Genomic DNA, 21239 nt, shown 5'->3' on the forward strand with positions numbered 1-21239 from the left:
GCTGTTCTTGTATGGGGTGTAACAGTGATCTAATGTCCTTTCGCCCCTGGTGGGGCAGCTGATGTGCTGATGGAAGTTCGGCAGTGCACGCTTGAGGTTGGCACTGTTGAAATCTCCCAAAACAATGAATGCGGCGTCCCGGTGCTGTGTCTGGTGAAGGTGTAGTGTTTCATGTAAATCCCATATCGCAGTGTCCGTGTCCGCTTGAGGTGGAATATAAACGGCACTGACGATGACCGAGCTAAATTCCCGAGGGAGATAAAAAGGGCGACATTTGATGGTCAGAAGTTCAAGATTCGGTGTGCAGGAGCGTGAGAGGGGTACAATGCTCGCGCTGTCGCACCAGTGTTTGTTCACCATCAGACATACTCCACCTCCTCTAGTCTTCCCCGAGTCCAGCGTTCTGTCCATGCGGTAAACCGAGAAGAACTCGGCCGGCTGGATGGCGTGGTCTGGTACCGCTGGGTTCAGCCATGTCTCGGTGAAGCAGAGAAGGTTGCAGTCCCGAATGTCCCTCTGGAACTTGACTCTTGCCCTGAGGTCATCGAGTTTGTTATCCAGCGACTGGACATTGGCGAGCAGGACACTTGGTAAGGGAGCGCGGTGTGCGCGTGCCCTCAGCCTGTTCCTGACGTCGGCTCGTTTCCCTCGAGGACGCCGGTACGGGTCGCGTCCATTGTTCCTCCTCAGGATCTCGCTTCGCCAGGATGGGTCCGGGTTCAAAAACGGAGAAAGGTTAGTGCATTGTGCACCAATAGAAATAAGAGTGGCCCTGTCGTATGTAAGAATGGCCATCTTACAAAAAGAAACCGGTGTTTATAGTTAACAATACGAAAAAATAACAAAAGAAGACAAAGTTTGGTCGGAGCAGTCGTGACGGCAGCCGATCTCACCGGCGCCATCTTATAATAGCTATTAATAGCTGATATTCATTGAACACAACCGACTCAAGCCTTTTCTTTTATAAAGAAATTATTAATTTTATTTTAATTATTCTTATTTATTATTACTATATTGTGTTTCTCTTTCAAAGAGGAATTATCCATGTGAGAATTTTTGCTTGTTCATGCAGACTGCTGTTTTGTATCCAAAATAAATAAATAAAAATCCTGCCAGGAATTTGCTAAAAGCTCCCACACACAATATAAGCCTGGGTGGCCATTGTCGTCAACCTCCAGATTACCTCTGATTTGCTGATGCATTCAGCATCCTGGCATGGCACAGCAGCCATTGACGATGGTGGAATGACAGCAGAAATGGCCATGTGGCGCAGGCTACCTCTCACCCTGCTTGTTCCCTCAGTCAGTTATTCTTTCACTGAGCCCAATAGGAATATCTTTCACATCCTTGGACTTTGCTGACGGTGTTTGATGAATGGAGTGGCCCTCAAAAGTCAAAAGGTAAAAAAAAAAAAAAACAACAACAACAAATTGGGCAAGGTAACAGTAATCAGGCATGCAAGACATGTGAGCAAATGTATAGTAGTTGTACTTCAGAAATATAATGTGTTTGATTTTTCTCTAGTGTTGTATGTTCAAATATGCATATAATATTTTATCCCTATATTATAGTGCATTTTGGAAATCGAAAAGATCGACCCTATCAATAATGCATCTGCAGTGTGCTTGGCTAAATGTCTGAATTTCGTGACTGTTATGAGTGCAGCCATGCGTGTGTATGTGTGTGTACATGTACCCAATAGACTGCATTATGCACAGTACACAGAATGGGTCGCCTGCAGCACTAATGCAAATTTCTGTCAAGGGCTCCATTAAAAGGTAAGGCTGGGCCCTCATCTGTGCCGCTTCAGCTCAAGGTTTTTCATGGCATTTATTATAGTCATGCCATACACACCCCTCACATTTTAATTTCATTATTGACCACACTACTACCGGTGATTGGCTCTTTTCGCACTGGCCGAATCCAGAGATTGTGGAATGGGTAGGCGGGCAACATTAGCCATTATCACATCATATCTGTGCCTGGCACACGCGTTGCATCCTGGGTAATTCATTTCTCCCAGGGCTTTATGATCTCAGTGGGCTAGTGAATGATTTACACTGACAGCCAAGCCACGCCAAGACCCAGTGCTATGAGCTGTGGCTCTAGTTTAAACAAAACTGTTCTGATCATGAACTGTTGGGTGAGTGTTAGACTAACAAGGGACAAAGTTAATCAAATTTAATCTACAGTAACTGATTTATAGAGGCATACATAATAAATTGGGTAAAAAAAAACAAGAAAGAAAGAAATCTGGGCAGCATGGCTTATATACTTTCCAGAACTATACAGTATGTGGCTGTATATGTTGTCTGACCAATGGCAAAAATAAAAATAAAATAAACTCTTAAAATGTCGCAATTCCATTTGGTGGCACCATTGACACAGAAATGACACATTTAACCATCAACTCAAGAGTTACATACAGCTTCTTTTTTTTTTTTGCTCTGATGGCAAACCCATATGTAATAAAACTCATATATTTAATTTGATACTAAATATATTAAAAATACAATTACAGAAATTATGTGTGCCATTAATTTGATATAAATTGAATAATAAAATGAAGATGGATTAATGTGGGTATAATCTGAATACATCAAGGACTGTAGCATTCTGTGTTGAAGCTGATGAATGCTTGCTTTTGATTTTTATCTTTTTTGGTTATTTCTCCAGATGGAAAAGAGCTCTCGGGCAGATCCACAAGCTTTAGGAGCGACTCGGCCTGCCAGTAAGAGCTAAATGACTGAGAACACTGGCCCTGAGGGAGCTGATTTTATCAAACTGTCATTGTGGCTAAAGTTTTTTAGGAACAAAGCGGCATCTGAAAATCAGCCTCCACTCTGCAGGTGAAGGTGGCAGAGTGGATGAATAATGCATGAAATGTATCTGCTGCCGTTAATCATGATGAGATGTGAGAGAAAGAGAGAGAGCAAGATGTGATGTGGCCTCAGGATGTGTTTTTTTCTCATTTACTCATTTCTCTGCTCAGCTCAAGACACTGGATCCAGAGTCAAGGTCTTCAGAGAGGTAAAAACCTTCTGATTGCTATTAAATTTAAAGGCACAGTTCAGGCAAAAAATAAAATTTCCGTCATTTACTCACCCCGTGTCATTACATCATCTGGAGCAACACGAGGGTGAGGAAATGATGACAGAATTTTCATCTTTGGTTGAACTATCACCCAGCTCCTGCAGAACTGACATGGTTATAACTTCTTTACATACATCAAAACACAAGCTTCTTCAGATGACTTTAGGCCATGTAAATAAAAGGATATGTTACAATGCCATGAAAAAAAAATCTATATCCTATGTGACAACCTATATGAGCAAACAGCAATCACAGGTGTTTGTATGTCAGCTATTATAAAACAGAACATTTATTACAGCTGTGGATGAGCCACATTCAGATGTATTCTATGTAAGTATATTAAACTTTGTTTTTAAGGATAGGGTTGCTTTTTATTGAATTACATCACAATGGCTTCAAACGAGGCTTGTCAAATCAAATAATGGATTTATCTAATGTGATACAAAATTTATATGATGTAATGTAAATCTGCATTCATAATCCAATGCAATGAAGAATGTTTCTAATTCACTTGATGATCCACAAGTATGCATATAGGCAATATTTCTGGGTTAAAATAGCTATATTGTCATAAAAAGTTACTCATACTCTAAATATCCTTTCGAAAATTGGTCACGGGTGATACAGAAGAAAACGTTCTGCCATCAAACGGGTCATGGAAAACTGCATTTAGGACATGCCTCGGCCTTTGTGTTTTAATGTGATCCACACCACGATCATTTGACTGATAAGGCCCCACAATTGGCTGGCTTAGAGCCATAATTACTCTCCACTCCTGCATAATCTTTCTCCCCAGCGAACATGTTAATGCCGGCAAGCTGAAGTGTGCTCGCAAACGGAGGAAGAAAAAAGAGAACATTTAGAGATAAGAAGGACTCCTTTCCTCTCATCGATACAGTCATGACTCTTAAGATTTCAATCCATCACTAGGCTCTTAAGAAAGCACTCCTTTGCCTTTAATTAGGGCACAGTGACTAGAGGATCTTGACTTATTTGACATGCAGCTCTGAGCCATTGTAAATGCACAGCTATAAAAGCTACTGGAGACTGGAGGGTGTCAGAGATTAGAGATCTTACAATCAGAAGGTCATTAGTGTTATTTGGAGGTCAGGAAGTACATGTCAACTGTGTAGAATGAAGTGATTTAGCTCAATGAACCCATAAGGAAGTCAACATATGACTCATCTGAGAGGTTGATGCACACTGTGTGACCTCTGTTAAACACTGAACTAATCACGCACAAGGTTCCCTTCTCCATAGTCAACATCTTTTATGCTTGTGGCTTCTGTATAGGCTTCATATATTTATGTACTAAACGTACGAATAACATTCCTAACAAAAAATAATTACTCCTGAGACATGACAATATGTCTTGCATGCATAAGCCAATGCTTTTTAAATCTAATTAATGTGTGCAGGTGTTAAATAAGAATGTATAGCACAAAATTACTCTGGAGACATATGACAACATGGCTTGCATACATTGCATAATTTTAAATCAAACTAATGAAGTGGAACATGGTTATGTTTGAAATAGAATGATAACAGACTACCGATACTGCCACAGTATGTAGTACATAGTATATTTAATGTTCACAGAATGCGATTTTCATGCATGAATACCTGGATGATGTAATCAGAGCACATTGTTTGAGATTATGTATCCCACAATGCAATGCGTTCAACTTCGATCTCCACTTCCTTTTTTGACTTAGACTGACAAAAGTTCAGATATTTTTACGCAAGTTTATGTTAAAAATTAATATAATTTCTATAATTTTTTATAGAATTTTTATAGTACACTCTTACAAATAAAGGTGCTTAAAAGGTTCTTCACAGCGATGCCATAGAAGAACCATTCAGTCAAAGGTTCTTTAAAGAACCATCTCTTTCTTACCTTTTTATAATCTGAAGAACCTTCTTTCGCCACAAAGAACCTTTTGTAAAACAGAAAGGTTCTTCAGATGTTAAAGGTTCTTTATGGAACCATTTAGACAAAGAAGTTTTTTATTTTATTTTATTTTTTAAGAGTGTATAAGCAGATGTGTAATAGCATGTTCGTACCCCACTCCAAAAATGTTATGTAACATTTTAGGTAACCGCAAGAAGACAAGCAGTAGGAAATCGCATCTAATTGGTTGAAGACACAAAGATTATGCATTACTGGCTGTTTAAACAGGAACAGAGGTCCGTTCATTGGCAGTGAGCAGGAAGTAAAAAAAAAGCAAGTAGTTCTATTTATGCTTACAGAATCCGTCAGTGCCATGTTTACACACTCCATTGAAAAAAACAACAGCTGGGGCAAAGGAATAAAAAAAATAAAAATAAATAAAATTATATATATATATATATATATATATATATATAAAAAGAAACTACATCCAACATTTTGCTGTTCTTTTCTATCGGTCTCATCTGTTAGATGCATTGGTTGCTCCACCTGTGCAACAAACCCAGTGAACATGCACCTGGACCTTTTGAGAGACGTTCTCAAGTGCAGCCGCTGAAAAATCAGTAAGCCGATTGTTTCAGATATAATCCATTGTCTTTGTTGCCTTTGAATCTTCACAGTCGACTGCACTGGTCAAGACCTGCAGAGCTCCTTGAGTAAGAAGGGTCAGAATGATCTGGTAGATTGTGGACAGAATACACGGCATTAGATGCCCTCAGGGGAAGAGGAAACCAACCTCAACTTTAGTCTGCTCACCGACAGAGTGAAGGACACAGAGAGAAGGAAAGAAAAGACCGTCTGAAAGCTGAAAGCGTCTTTTCATGGTGGTATGGAGGAGAAAAAAACAGGAATGAATTTATCTGGCGGTGCGGGGGCCATATTATTAACAGCCTCCTGAAATGCACGTAACTCATGCCTATTCAATTATGCTAATATACACATGCAAATGTCCACAGTCTGCAACACCATGCTGTCTCAATTAGGTGACAGGCTTACAAGGGTTGGCTTTAGAGAGCGACCGGATTACTGTCCTGCTATCCGTCTACAAGAAAACAGCTTTTGACCTGTGATTATCATCATGAGACATCAGCAGGGTGGGTTGACTCGCAGACTGAGAGGAGACGTTCTGTTTGCGTGCGACTGCATGTGTGGGATACTGTGGACGTGCGTCTTCACATGTTATATTTACTGGTTCCCTTCAGCACTGCCGCTTTTACTCCAGCTTTTGAGGAGTTAGAGATATTCAAGGTCACCTTATGTCAGGTGCTTTTATGCTTTTATTTTTCTTATTGTACAGATCAAATTGAACAATTCTGGCAAACATGAGTCCAGCTCCACAACATTAAATTATCAAATGATTGAAGCTCAACATGCATTAAATTACTCCAGTCGTCATTTCTGAATCGGTGGGAACTTTTAACTGCACAATAAATCTGAATCACTGGTCTACATTATTGCTCGGCTTTCATGTCTAGCACGTATTCACAATGTACAAAAAAAAAATTGGAATTAAAATCAATAGGGTGAATTGTCAGAAGCTTGGTGAGCAATACATCATATTCAGTATGACCAAGGCCAGATTAATTACATCGATTCTGACCGTGAAATACACCATGCTGGCTTAAAAGTAACAGCTTTAGCTCTGTGTGCAGGAATTTTATTTTACACAAGAGCATTTCATTATTTAGCATGTCCCATACATTTGTGTGACCAAAATGATATAGCTAACATGCTAAACACATATGCACTACATAGGCGCCACAGTGATTTTCATCCTGCTTAGAGTCTATAGAATGGCAGCATGAGTGAACATCAGTCGTCACTGCGTTATGTAATGCTTGAAGGCCCATCGTTTACAATAGCAAACTAATAAGAATGAAAAGTACATTATAGCTCAAACATCTGAAAATGTTTGCAACAACATTTAAAATTTTGGATGATGTTTTTTTTCTTCCAAGCATTCATTTCTGACCTTTTTGGTATGGAAAGAGCAAAAGGTAAATATAGAGGAACTTGTATAGTGACAGAACGGACGATGACATTGTCGCTGTCCTCTAAACAGTGGTTCTGAAAACAGCCCACTCACTTAAAGCCTGGAAGTGTGTTGCTGTCCGGTGCTGAAAGCGTTGAGGCAGGTGGCGCTGTCCAAAAGCAAGAGGTGCTGAAAGCTGTGTGTCATGTTGAAGAGTGTGGAAAAGCGCACACTCTGTGGGCGGCTATGAGGCTCGTTTGCTCGGAGCTGTCAACAGTCTCCTCAACACCTAAGAGGGCGTTTCTTGAATTTCATCTGTTGCATTTTTAAAATTGTTTATTTACGTAAGCGTCAGACTGACGTCTGTGTCTATTGTCTTATGCCATAAGCACTGCTAAGACAAATCAAAAACAATGTAACCTTTAAAATATTGAGATTTCAGTTTCACTTATTTGATTTATACACAATTCTTATTAGCAGCATCCTTTTGGATTGGATCCAAATTAACAAAAATTTCAATAGGAATACTATAATTATACTCATTTATTTATTTACTTATTTATTTTTGACTAGGATTCTGTGCAATCTTGCTTTGAATGCAAGAGCAACCCCTGTGTGAAATCCCATTTGATTTTGGGTTGAACAGTAAACGGTAGAAAAGAGCAGATTAATTCATTCCTGGAACTATAATACAATTCTTAGCTTCCATAGCTGTACAGTTTACACAGGCTACACACAGTGCTGTGCTCCAATATGGCCATCTGCAGATATGTATTTTTTTCTATCTATTTATTTATTTTTATGAGGATTTATGGCTTGAACCAGCTGCTTGGTAAGCGTATAGACTAAGCACACAATCATACAGCTAATTTTTGACAACAGGATAAATCCACCAGATAATCCAAATCCACAGCAAGAGAAAGATACAGAAAGAGAGAGAGTCTATAAGGGAGATTAAAAAGAGGAGATTGTGAGTGCCGAATCCGACATCACTGATCATGTGACCTTAATTCCACTCTGTCATTTCTTCCCGCGGAGTGTGAGAGAGACGACCAATCACGAGATGCAGTTCGTGAGCTCATGAGGAGTGGGAGAAAAACACCCCGCTAACGGCAAGTGAAGCTCAGATACAGTCCAAAAAGGGGGAAACACTCATAGAGACTCACACTTGTCACTGCAATGCATATGCACACAAACAAGCAACCTCTCGCATGCTGTTTACACCTAGTTTTGTTTCAGTTTGGTCTTTCTTTCTCACAAAAGCATGTGGGCTTTCTCTCTGCATGACATTGATTTGTTCAATCAACGATGCAACGGCATATTTACGACTCTTCACCGACTCCTACAAGTCAACCCCTGTCCCCAACCATGTCTATACTGGTTTTACAGCCCTGTTACAGTCACGTTTTGTTCTACCTTCTGTCAAATATAAAGCTCATATAAATTACACAGCCGTTAGGAAAACAAAAACAGACATATCAATAGAGCTCTTGCCAGCATCACTCATTAACTATTGATGCTGTGTGAGATCTGGCGCCACAGCTGGATACACACACACAGATTGTTTATTTCTGCACTCATTGACAATGGACTCAATTCAAACCAGTCTCCATGGTACTGAACCAAACAAGAGGGTTGGCAGTTTAAACTCTAACTAGACCAAGGTGGTCAATCATACTTACAGGCAATGAACATCTGTGATGCCTTCTGTACCACCTTAAAAGTACAAATTAATATAAAAAAATCAAGGACTATGAAATAAATTGATGTAAAAATAGCCTTTTGGGGAAAAAGAAAAGGAATCAGAGTGCAGTTCGCTTTGATTAAGAAAAGAGTCATTAAAAAAAAAAAAGAAACGGATGGCATGCAGTGGCTTTTGAGGTTTATGCCAGGCTGGAGAATGGAACCAAATGGAGAGAAGTTGTTTGAAGCTCCGCAATAAGCCACTCTTACTCTCTTTCATGTTTTGAAATGAGGGAACAACTGTGTGTTTTAACCGCAATCCAGCAGCCCCCTTGTTCCCTCTTTAGATCAGGGAAAAATGGTGAAACCGGAAGAGATCCGTCAATTAGGTGTGGTTTGACATCACTGAGAGTGTGAAAGGCGGGGAAAAATGATTGTACGGAAGGTGATAGCGCCTTGAGGTTTGATCACTCCATACGTCAGGGGCTGCAAACTCCACTGGGAAAAAGGGGTATGAGATGAGAGATACATGTGGGCATGTGGGGGAAGGGGTGTGTAGGGTACAATCACAAAGCACATAAATAACAATTTCACCACTGTAATGACAGACAATCCTTTTTTCTCTGCCTGCCTACACTTATGTCTGTTCTTTCAGAGAAAGCAGATAGTCCGTCCACATAAATGCACTGTGTAAACGATAGAAAGACCCTCTCGCTGCCCTCAAACTGACAGTTTTTAAAGAAAACGTCCACGCAAGGCGAGAGACGTTTGTAGATGACCTCCTCGTCACTAGTGTCAGAATTAGTGAGAGCGGCAGTAGACGGCAGGAAGCTAGTGAAGTTATTCCTCCTGGAATCAGCCGTCACGAGGCACTGGAAGCAGTGTGTCTCACGCTCTAGTAAGTGTTATTATGGACTGTTTTCACTCGGTAATGAAAAGCAAAAGCCTTTCACATGGCTGAGCATGTAATCACAACACATATGCATGCACATAGGGTACATAGTGTAGTATTCTCATCATATGAGTGGAGTCAGAAATTGCCATCTAAGCCATTTCAAGACTTTAAATCCCAAAGCAGCATCTAATTTGAAGTAGAATATTCTGTTACAGTTCAGTACAGAGGTTATAGTTAACTAACACAAACACACACACACAGAGAGAGAGGGAAACACTGTTCTCAGTACACTCAAGTGTCCCTACCTGGCGGTCAGTAGTCACTCCTGGGTTATTGTTCAGAGCTGGAAGGCAGGAAGAGCAGGAGGTGGAGGCTGAAATATAATTGAGTGAAAACACCTCCGTTTGTCCTGTAGAAATATGGATGCCCTGTGCACACACGTTCCCTCTCTCTCTCTCTTACACACGGCTCTGACACGCAGCACTGAATTTCTCTCTCTCTCGCAGCCTTCCTACTCGTCTTCCCGCCCACCTACCCCCAACACCCTCCCTTTTCCTATCTCTTTCTTTCACACACACTGTCATTCTCTCTCGTCACACATGCGCACACTCTCTCTCTCTCTCTCTCTCTCTCTCTCTCTCCAGGCACTCACTCATTCGCTGTGACACAAGCACTCTCTTGTACATACATTTGGTTTCTTTACTTAACAAACATTCTCTTCCTCTGCTTTTGTCTTTCACAAACAGGGATGCCCATCTCTTTTTTTTTTTTACGTGACTAAGGCTATATTTGTAAAGGAATACCAGCTTGTTATTAACTGTGCGCATACTGAAAGGTTCTCAACCAGTGGGATGCGACCTCAAATGCATCACAGGTCAGTTTCGATACGATCGCAGACAGCCAAATGATGTAAAATGCAAAAATCTAGGTCTTAAACCAAACCCATTGTATCAATACAATCTAGAACTATACATACGTTTTGTGTGTATGTTTTGCACACACACACACACACACACAGACACACACGTTTGTTTTTGTGAAAAGTGGGAACATCCCATAGGCGTAATGGTTTTTATACTGTACAAACTGTATGTGCTATTGCCCTACACCAACCCTACAAATAAACTTATCCCTCACAGGAGACTGTGCATTTCTACCCCCCCCCCAAAAAAAAAAAAAAACTCACTCTGTATGATTTATAAGTGTTTTGAAAAATGGGGACATGGGGCAATGTCCTCATAAGTCACCTTCTCCTTGTAATACCTATGTCATTATACAAATTTATCCTCATTTGTCCTCATTTGTCACAAAAACGTGCGCACACGCACACACACACGCTGCTGCTGCTCTACACTACAGGGGTTGACACACCAGTTCACAGCTGATAACTGCTAGCATTGGGACTACAAATAGTCTAATTGTCTAATAATCTAATTGTTAGTATATATAAACATACGCTAGATTAACGTCTTGGGTCATAAGACACATCCCACTACTTTTTATTCATAACAAAGCAGTGAATAGAACAATTTGTTGTTTATCATGCAGTGCATCAGATACATAAAATGTCAGTTTAAAAGCAACAGACCAATCAGAACAGAATCACACATCCCGTGTAAATGCCTCCTAAGGCTGCTCCTTCTCCCCTCTCTCTCTCGTAGTGTAGATGCAGCCCACGTCCCCTTGAGGAGTCAGTCAAGGGCATTCCCAAAGAAACTGTATGCAAATGCACAGTGAGCCCGGAGCAGCTGCCTGGCCCCTCCCCTGGTCCAGATGCTCGGCCTGGGAGGGGAGTGGGGGGCGGAGCGGTGGCCTAAAGGGACTACAAAAAGCCACCGCAATAAACACAGCTTGAGCTCAGCTTGCCGACAAACCAGTTTAGAACAACATTAATGCTAATGATGAGTTTGTAAACATAGGCATTTTCTAAATCAGCTGATTTGTATATTTGTTACGTTGAGTTTAGGCATTGTGGTTTTTGACATTACCAAATTGAGGGGTTGAAATGAGAATGGTTTGAATTATCGTCAAGGTCATGCCCTTCAGTAAAAAATACTCATCACTCCCTGAGTCTGCAAAACGGCGAAAAGGTAAAGGGGGGTGGAGTTACTGCAGGTTGAATGCACTTCCGCTACACACTTCAGATGCACTCAGGTCTGATGCATGGAATACCAGGATCACTCCCTTTGTGCCATATTAGTCTCTCTCTCTCTCTCTGTTTCTCTCTCCCTCTTGACCTCATTCTCTTCCCTTCTCTTTTTCACACTCCGTCTAATACCGCTCTCGTGCTGTGACGGTTCTTTTTTTCCATTGTACGCGTGCGCTTCAGGCAGCAATATGTTCTATCTGACAGTTTACATTAGCAAAGCCTGTCAGCAATAGAATAAGCTGTTGAAATCCACTCAGTTTCTGAACGCACACAGATACAGGAACAGGTGAGGTTTTGCTTTTTGTGTACATTCTCAACACCTTAAAAATTATTCTATAACCTCTTTTCTCGGTGTTGCAGTCAATGAGAACTGTCATTCAATATACAACTAAATTTTGCAACTAAAATGCAACATATGAGTGAAATAGGATATCCAACAAGAATACACGTAGGGTGGGACTTGATTTTGTCCATTAGGATTGGATTGGGATAAGTGGTTGTTACATATCAGAACAGTGCCAGACAGAATGTAAGTTCTGTCATGACAAATCTCTGAAGATTTTAGCATGGCTATGGATATAACAATGTTAATGTATTTGGTCTTGGCGGACTAGTTCCGCAAGCTGCTGAATTGCTGCTGCTGTTGGTTATTGCTGTTGTTGTAGATTATTGCCGCTTCCAAGCATGAACAAGAACTTTCAGACATACTGCTGCTGCACAAATAGAATATATAATAACCCTGTAGCAGATCTATACAGGTGGAGCTGGGGAAGGTGGAGGGTTTCAGAGGAACTCTGAAAGAGCTCTAGTGAATGCTAACCAGCCATTTAAATGTAAAGCAGCAAGTTCATTGGCTAGTAGTTTAACGTTTGCGTAAAAACCAATCAGCCTGCACCATCTAGAGTTTCATGACAGAAATAGGCATTTTGATAAAATAGTGCCTAAATTATGCTATTTAGCTACTAGTTAGCATTATCCAATGGCTAGTGGCGTAAATTATGTCAATGGAAAAGGAAAGTAATTTCCAGGAGGCAGAAGAATTTGCCTTTTGTTTTGATTATGATTGACGTCTGGTCGACACTACAGAGCTCTGAGCACCAGAACGACCAGACACAGGAACAGTTTCTTCCCTCAGGCAATCCATCTCATGAACATTTGAACTCTTAACAATAAACATGAAACACACAACACTATCATACTTTTTATTTTTTTATTTTTTTATTTAACACACATACTATTATTATTTTTTTTTATTATTATTATTATTATTATTATTATTATTATTATTATTATCTGTGTCCTGTCCTGTCGCTGCCATTCTGTTGCACTGTGGAGCTACTGTCACTAAAACAAATTCCTTGTATGTGCAAACATGCCTGGCAGTAAAGCTAATTCTGATTCTGATAATATAAAACCATACACGATATAAATATACTGTAAACCGTTTATCTGCACTGTAGCAAACCATCCTTTGGTTGATTGTTTGAAGCACCATCAACATTGTCCTGTTTTGAGACACATCAACATAGAACATCTATTTATCTGACCAATGGAAGTGTTTGAGGAAATTATTTTCATACTTCTGCTTAAATATTATCTTAGTGAAACTGGAATTACACACTTGATCTTTAAGAAAACAATGACAAACCAAGACTAAGTAGTATAGAACAACTTTTTTATATATATATAGATAAAGGAACTGGAATCAGTACAAGTGAGACCATCGTTCAACATCACACAATAAGATGCTAATGCAGCACCCTTTTGGGAAAGCCATCTCCAAACATCTCCCTAAATGTGTGTGATGTAGTGTTTGGGATGGTATTGATGGAACAGGAAGTGTGTGTGCTTACACAGGCAGCCAGGCAGGAAATCAAACCCAGCTCAAACAGACTCAAAGCTTAATGATTACCCTTGTTAAGCCGTCTGCTCCAAACAGCAAACCTTTAGAGGGGGATGTGTCTCTTGCTGTCTTTTTTTATTTAAACAGATGTGTATTGGATCTAACAGTGCACTGCAGGTAGATGGTTTATATTCAGCTCCTTGACAGAGAAAATTGAGAGTCAGCCAACTGGCGCTAGAGGAGAGGTGAGAATGACCGCGACCTGTGCGTATGCTTGCCACATAAATGTAAGCTTATTGATCCAAGGTGGGGAGAGTGTAAGATTTTTCCACATTTTCACCTGTTTGTTGCTAAAGGCGTTAAAATCTCATGCCACATTGGGTTTATCTGCTATATCTCTCCAGCTCACAGCATACTACATGCATGTGTACTCCCCGTGTTGCTTGAATGTGAACGGCAAGCGCACACACTTCTCTTGCAGCATCCACAGAGATCTGCCACTGAAGATGATGGATTACTCAAGGAGTAAAACAATAGAGCAACATTATCAAATCTCACATATCAGTTGCTGCTAAGAATCAGGATGGATCCCGTTGCGAAATCAGTGATGGCTGATCACTATGCAGTTTACATAGAGCATACTACTGCCCTCTTGGGGACGCTGCATGGCTCAAAATGAACAGACTGTTGTATGACCTCTGAACCCGAGTTAAAACAATAAGACAATGTCCACCTTGCAAACAGTATCCCAATCTGTGATCTCAGGTCAGATGGTTCTTGGGTGGCTAACTAGTTGAGCCTCTCTACTCTTTAAAGGCATAATAGCTCAATTCCCAAGGGCACATCTGTTACCATGGCAATGTCTCTATACACAATAAATACCAGACATTGCTATAATGTTCTGCAAGCACAATGGAGCTTTTAAACTGGACCAGATCTTTTTGTATAGTCTATTTATTTTACAAAGCAAAGATTTAATCTGTGGTGAAGGTCCTATATACACAGTGAGCAGTCATGATTTGACCTGAATAAATACAATTAAATAATAGCTTAACTGAGGCTACATGAAAAGGACAAATTTGCTTTTTTTTTTTTTTAGTTATGTTTCAATAATATTGTCATTTCCACAATCTAACTACATCCTTGCTTATACATCAATATTTTTTGTTTTCAGAAAGATTTCAATATAAATATGTTGATTTGTGTTCTGAAGAATAATGAAGATCTTATGGGTTTGGAACGACATGAGGGTGAGTAATTAATGTAATTAATACAAGTAATTAATTAATGTGAATAATTAATTTTCATTTTTGTGTGAACTATGCCTTTAAAATATGTGTCTGCAAGACGATTTAAAATTTGGACATTTTCAGGGATAAGAGAAGAGATATTCTGACGAATAATATTAGAACAAATCTTTATTTTTTGGAATGAAATGTTTTATCACTTAGTTTTTTCATTTATAGTCATTTCATTGTATGTAATTTATGTGTCCTAATTAATATTCATAGTTGTAGTGCTGTCAATGTATCACTATTTAATTCATTCTTTTAAACTATGGACTGGAATTAGAGCACAACAAGCAACACACACAAGCAAATCCTGTTTATCACTCAAACTCATTTATAAAAGGAAACAAAACAGTTCTGAAATATGCTATAAGTGAAAAAACTTTTTTTGAGAAGACAAACATTGGACTGTGGGGCCAGTGCATTATCCAATTTGTCCTAAACATGAGACATGCTTTATATTTAGGGCTTTAAAATAACTTGTAAGATATAGTCAACACATGTAGTTTAAAGTGGTTGCCCTGTCAGATTCTTTGACAGAAACATGTGCAGACAGATGGCTACCTGCACTGTTTAATGCTTTTGAGTTGTGATGTTTTCCTCAGTGCACAACTTATATTTCACAGGTATATTGTCCATTTGTAAACGTTAGAAAGTCATGGAAATATTTCCATTTTGCTGTCAGGAGTGCATGCACACCAAACAGACTGTGCAATAGAATAGGAGTGCAATATTTCTGACTAAAATACGCATTTTGCTAAAATATTTGTTGTTGGATGATAAATGTGGCATATGTAGAAGTTTAAACCTACAAGTGCGTGTTTTTTATGATAGCACTTTTTTCATGTTTAGTTTAGTAAATTTAACTTCTGCTTTAAAAAGATTTTGTTTTTAGATTGTAATGTTACAATACTATAATGTAATGTGATTTAACCCTTTATATAGCATAATATATATCGCTACATACATAATATATATCATATAGCTTTATATAGTTACAAACCCGATTCCAAAAAAGTTGGGACACTGTACAAATTACGAATAAAAAAGGAATGCAATAATTTACAAATCTCATAAACTTATATTTTATTCACAATAGAATATAGATAACCTATCAAATGTTGAAGTGAGACATTTTGAAATGTCATGCCAAATATTGGCTCATTTTGGATTTCATGAGAGCTACACATTCCAAAAAAGTTGGGACAGGTAGCAATAAGAGGCCGGAAAAGTTAAATGTACATATAAGGAACAGCTGGAGGACCAATTTGCAACTTATTAGGTCAATTGGCAACATGATTGGGTATAAAAAGATCCTCTCAGAGTGGCAGTGTCTCTCAGAAGTCAAGATAGCAAGAGGATCACCAATTCCCCCAATAGTGGAGCAATATCAGAAAGGAGTTTCTCAGAGAAAAAAGTTATCATCATCTACAGTGCATAATATCATCCAAAGATTCAGAGAATCTGGAACAATCTCTGTGCGTAAGGGTCAAGGCCGGAAAACCATACTGGATGCCCGTGATCTTCGGGCCCTTAGACGGCACTGCATCACATACAGGAATGCTACTGTAATGGAAATCACAACATGGGCCAAGGAATACTTCCAGAAAACATTGTCGGTGAACACAATCCACCGTGCCATTCGCCATTGCCGGCTAAAACTCTATAGGTCAAAAAAGAAGTCATATCTAAACATGATCCAGAAGCGCAGGCGTGTTCTCTGGGCCAAGGCTTATTTAAAATGGACTGTGGCAAAGTGGAAAACTGTTCTGTGGTCAGACGAATCAAAATTTGAAGTTCTTTTTGGAAAATTGGGACGCCATGTCATCCGGACTAAAGAGGACAAGGACAACCCAAGTTGTTATCAGCGCTCAGTTCAGAAGCCTGCTTCTCTGATGGTATGGGGTTGCATGAGTGCGTGTGGCATGGGCAGCTTACACATCTGGAAAGGCACCATCAATGCTGAAAGGTATATCCAAGTTCTAGAACAACATATGCTCCCATCCAGACGTTGTCTCTTTCAGGGAAGACCTTGCATTTTCCAACATGTCAATGCCAGACCACATACTGCATCAATTACAACATCATGGCTGCGTAGAAGAAGGATCCGGGTACTGAAATGGCCAGCCTGCAGTCCAGATCTTTCACCCATAGAAAACATTTGGCGCATCATAAAGAGGAAGATGCGACAAAGAAGACCTAAGACAGTTGAGCAACTAGAAGCCTGTATTAGACAAGAATGGGACAACATTCCTATTCCTAAACTTGAACAACTTGTCTCCTCAGTCCCCAGACATTTGCATACTGTTATAAAAAGAAGAGGGGATGCCACACAGTGGTAAACATGGTCTTGTCCCAACTTTTTTGAGATATGCTGATGCCATGAAATTTAAAATAAACGTATTTTTCCCTTAAAATTATACATTTTCTCAGTTTAAACATTTGATATGTCATCTATGTTGTATTCTGAATAAAATATTGAAATTTGAAACTTCCACATCATTGCATTCTGTTTTTATTCACAATTTGTACAGTGTCCCAACTTTTTTGGAATCGGGTTTGTATATACATAACATATTTATATAGATATATAGTTTTATATAGCTATATACATAATATATATATTATGTATATAGCTGTATAAAGCTATACATCTATCTATCTATATCTACATATATCTACAAACACACACACACACATATATATATATATATATAGCATAGCCTACATGGTTACATTTACTTTATTTGTTTTCAAACCTCTTTATATGTACAGTGTTTGTTGGCAACATTGTGAAATGTAAAATATAAATTGTATGCTTATTAGCATGCATATTACTACAATATTAGCCATTTATTAGTAGTAATTAGTAATTAGTAGTAAAGCACATATTAATGCCTTATTCTACATGACCTTATTCTACATCCATAATCCTACCCAATACCTAAACTTAACAACTACCTTACTAACTATTAATAACCAGCAAATTAGAAATTTATTGGGGGAAAAGTCATAGTTAATAGTGAATAAGTGTTCCCTATTCTAAAGTGTTACCATATATATATAAAGAATAAAAAATGCAGAGATATACAGTATATCGTAACAAGATATGATTTTCTGGCCAAATCACCCAAACCTACAGATACCATCACTATAATTTTTTTAAGACATTGTATATAGGTTGTTTGTTCAACAACGTGCCATTAATGTAATTTATTACAGGAGCATGGAGAGCTATTAGGGCATCAGCTCATTCCTGAAGTCGGCTGCCAGGATTCAGCAAGGAGGACAAATTTGAAAAAATGGTCTAGAGAAGAGTGCTTAATACAATAATCTCAGATATGCTGGTGGCAGAGGAGGGTCTGCTTTAGCACAGAAAAATAAATTAAGAATGGAGCTCTCAGCTGCCACATTAATGAGGTAAACCAGGAACACAGAGCTCACTTACACCTGCTAACCACAATTGAGTGCCAACTCACTGACTCTTCTTATATTAGAAAATGAGAAAAAGAAAGTAAGAAAGAAAAGAAACCGAGAATGTGCTAGGGAAAACAAACACTGCCTATTTCAAACAAGATATTATTGAGTCTGCATGCTTGTTGCAAACACGAACGAAGGCTTTAGTCAATGTTCCATTCCGACAAATCTAATTTTCGACAAAAGTTTTTGTTGGCAAAAAGTCTTTTTCATAATCCAAGACTACTGTGTATATATATCTAGGGGTGCAGAAACAATCTGAAAAGTTGGCAGGGCATATTAAATCTTATCAGCTTAGCTCGTGAATATTAATTAGGTTGCATAAAATTCCAGTAAATATGTAAATGATTTATTTATATTCTACAATATAATTAAAAACACATTAAAGTAAATAAGTAGTCCTAACTGATTTGCTAAATATACTGTTTGTATACATTAAATCTACTGCCACTGCAACAAGAAAGAAGCTTCAGTTTACTCTTAAAAGGGGTCATATGATGTGAGTTAAATTTTTCCTTTCTCTTTGGAGTGTTACAAGCTGTTTGTGCATAGATAAGATCCCTGAAGTTGCAAAGACTAAAGTCTCAAAGCCAAAGAGATATTCTTTATAAAAGTTAAGACTCTGTCACACCCACCTAAAACGGCTCATTTAAACATGCCCCACGTCTACATCACGGTGTGGGAAGATTTGCAAAACACCGCCCAAATGTATACGCAAAGAAAGAAGGCGGAACTATTATTCTCGCTGTAGTATTGTGGCTGCCGCCGGCTCCATGTCGTGGAGACGCTGTGTTTCGTTGTGAAAGCGAAAGTACTTTGGCCTTCCAAAAGAGGACACAACTAGAAATCAGTGGTTAAGTTATATTTACAACAATGTTCCAGAACAGTTCAACCCAAATATTAGTGTGTGTGCACTATGCAGCGCATTTTACGGAGGACTATGTAGCATCTGCTTATGATCCTTGATGGTCATTGTGGCTTTATGTCTTAAGAGACCCCTTTTAGCCTTGGACATTAGCTAAATAATTCACAGATCTGGCCCAACATTCTACATTTATATGGGTGCTTAATTGCCAGTGGTTGTCCCCCCCCCACTGTCAGATGCTAAGCAGAATTGACTATCTGTTCTCTCCATCGGACTTCAAACACATTCCAAGAGAACTAAATGACCCTCGGTACCAGGCCTGGCTGACCAGCGGAATAACTCCACGAGTACAACACACACACAACACACACGCATAGAGATATTTCCTTTACTTAGACCATAATTATTCAGTTACAAAGGTGTCAGGTATAGGCATGTGTTGTTTGTGTGTTTCCTTATTATATTAGCCTAGTGACCACTCATTATTTGTATTAGTAAGCTGTAAACACTAATTTTCAAGTGTATGAATGGATCTCTGGTTTAATATATGTTAGATGTCTCTTTCTTGATATCAAAATGATCTGCTCTTTATTTCTCAAATAATGATGTACACTATGTGAACGTGAAATACATCATAAGATTTTACTGTACTGTGGGAAGAATTACACCGATCGAGCAGAACAGTCATAAAACATGCAAATGAGGTGTAAGTGAGACAAAGAAACACTTTCCCGCTGAAACTATGTGCCTTGCTATTGGTCAAACTGACCAAAAGTGGGGGTTACTGGATCCAGATAAAACTTCTCCCACACCCAAAGGGACGCTCTCTTCTCTTCACCTTCGGTGCCCTGAACAGGCACATAGCCGTGGAAACCTCGCGACTCCCCTTTCGGGGGCGAGCGCGTGCTCTCTCTCTCTCTCTCGCTCTCTCTCTCTCTCTCTCCATGCCTTCCTTGCGTTGGCATCTGTTTAATGTGTGTATGTTTGTGTTTAGTTCAATGTTACATGTTCCCCTTTGTAGTGTAGTTTAATAAACATCTATATGTATTCACACTTGGTTGTCTGTGTCTGCAGCTCACAGAAACGAGGTCACTTTAACGTTCCGGTTTTGTTACATGCTAATGAGCGATGTATTAATAAGGAAATTATTTTTTTGTGACCAGAGCAATAATTTTCCTTAGAGTCAATAGACGATTGAAACTGTCCGTACTGCGGACGAACAAATCATTTTATTGTACTATTAATGCTACAGTTAATTCCTGAACATGAATATATAATTGATAACAATTATGATCATCTCACTTTGAGCTAATTTGCTACAACTATTTCTTGAACCTGGAAGAGTAGAATGCTGGCTTGCACAAAGGCTGTTTCTATAAAGTGGGGCAATTCCAACTTTGCAAGGACAGTCTGGCGCTTCTGACTCACAGCCTGTAAGTACGTTTCTGCTACTGACTATTCAAGCGTGAGTTTTGAGCAGTGTAGAGTAGTGCTTGTTGTTTGTCATTTCTCCGATCACAAATGTAGACATGGTAATGTTTACGTGGCACGATGCAACGCGACGCGTGAAAAGACAGTATAAATCATTATAATCAGTAATTATGTCCCCACTGGATGCAACAAATGCCTCATTTATAATGGGTTTTATTGTTTATGGTACATATTGCCCAAGCAAAATTACGTCCTAAAAAGTGGGTTTCATAATAACTTTCAAATTTCTCAAAGTTCTGAAGGTCACAGCTCCCTTCCTTGCCATTAACATTGAAATGCCACTCATCTCCTCAACCCAAGCCCCTGAATACTGCAATATCCTCAAGATGCAGCCAGGATTTTATCCCTCCTTGAATGTACAGCCACAAAATGAGTCTCTCCTTGAAAAATAAAACAACCCTGAAAGTATGTCTCCAACTGCAGAAAGACCAAGACGTATGAAGACTGCATGTGGTGGGATGGCCTTGATCAAAGCATCTCTCCTGAGCAAGGACTCTCAGCCCAACAAAAGGTCAAGGGTACTTTAAGCTG

General features: G+C 39.1%; 1 protein-coding gene across 2 annotated transcripts in view; it reads right to left on the reverse strand.

The window, feature by feature from the left end:
• Positions 1-10090, reverse strand: part of LOC306861703 (synaptotagmin-1-like) — a 106772-nt gene extending 96682 nt beyond the window's left edge. For both annotated transcript variants that reach the window (XM_079404113.1, XM_079404112.1), the window contains exon 1: positions 9900-10090. The gene's annotated coding sequence lies outside the window, so the exon portion shown is untranslated. The remainder of the gene's footprint in view (positions 1-9899) is intronic.
• Between the last annotated feature and the right edge of the window lie 11149 nt (positions 10091-21239).

This window comes from Barbus barbus, assembly GCF_936440315.1.
Source record: "Barbus barbus genome assembly, chromosome: 42".
NCBI classification, from domain to species: Eukaryota; Metazoa; Chordata; class Actinopteri; order Cypriniformes; family Cyprinidae; genus Barbus; species Barbus barbus.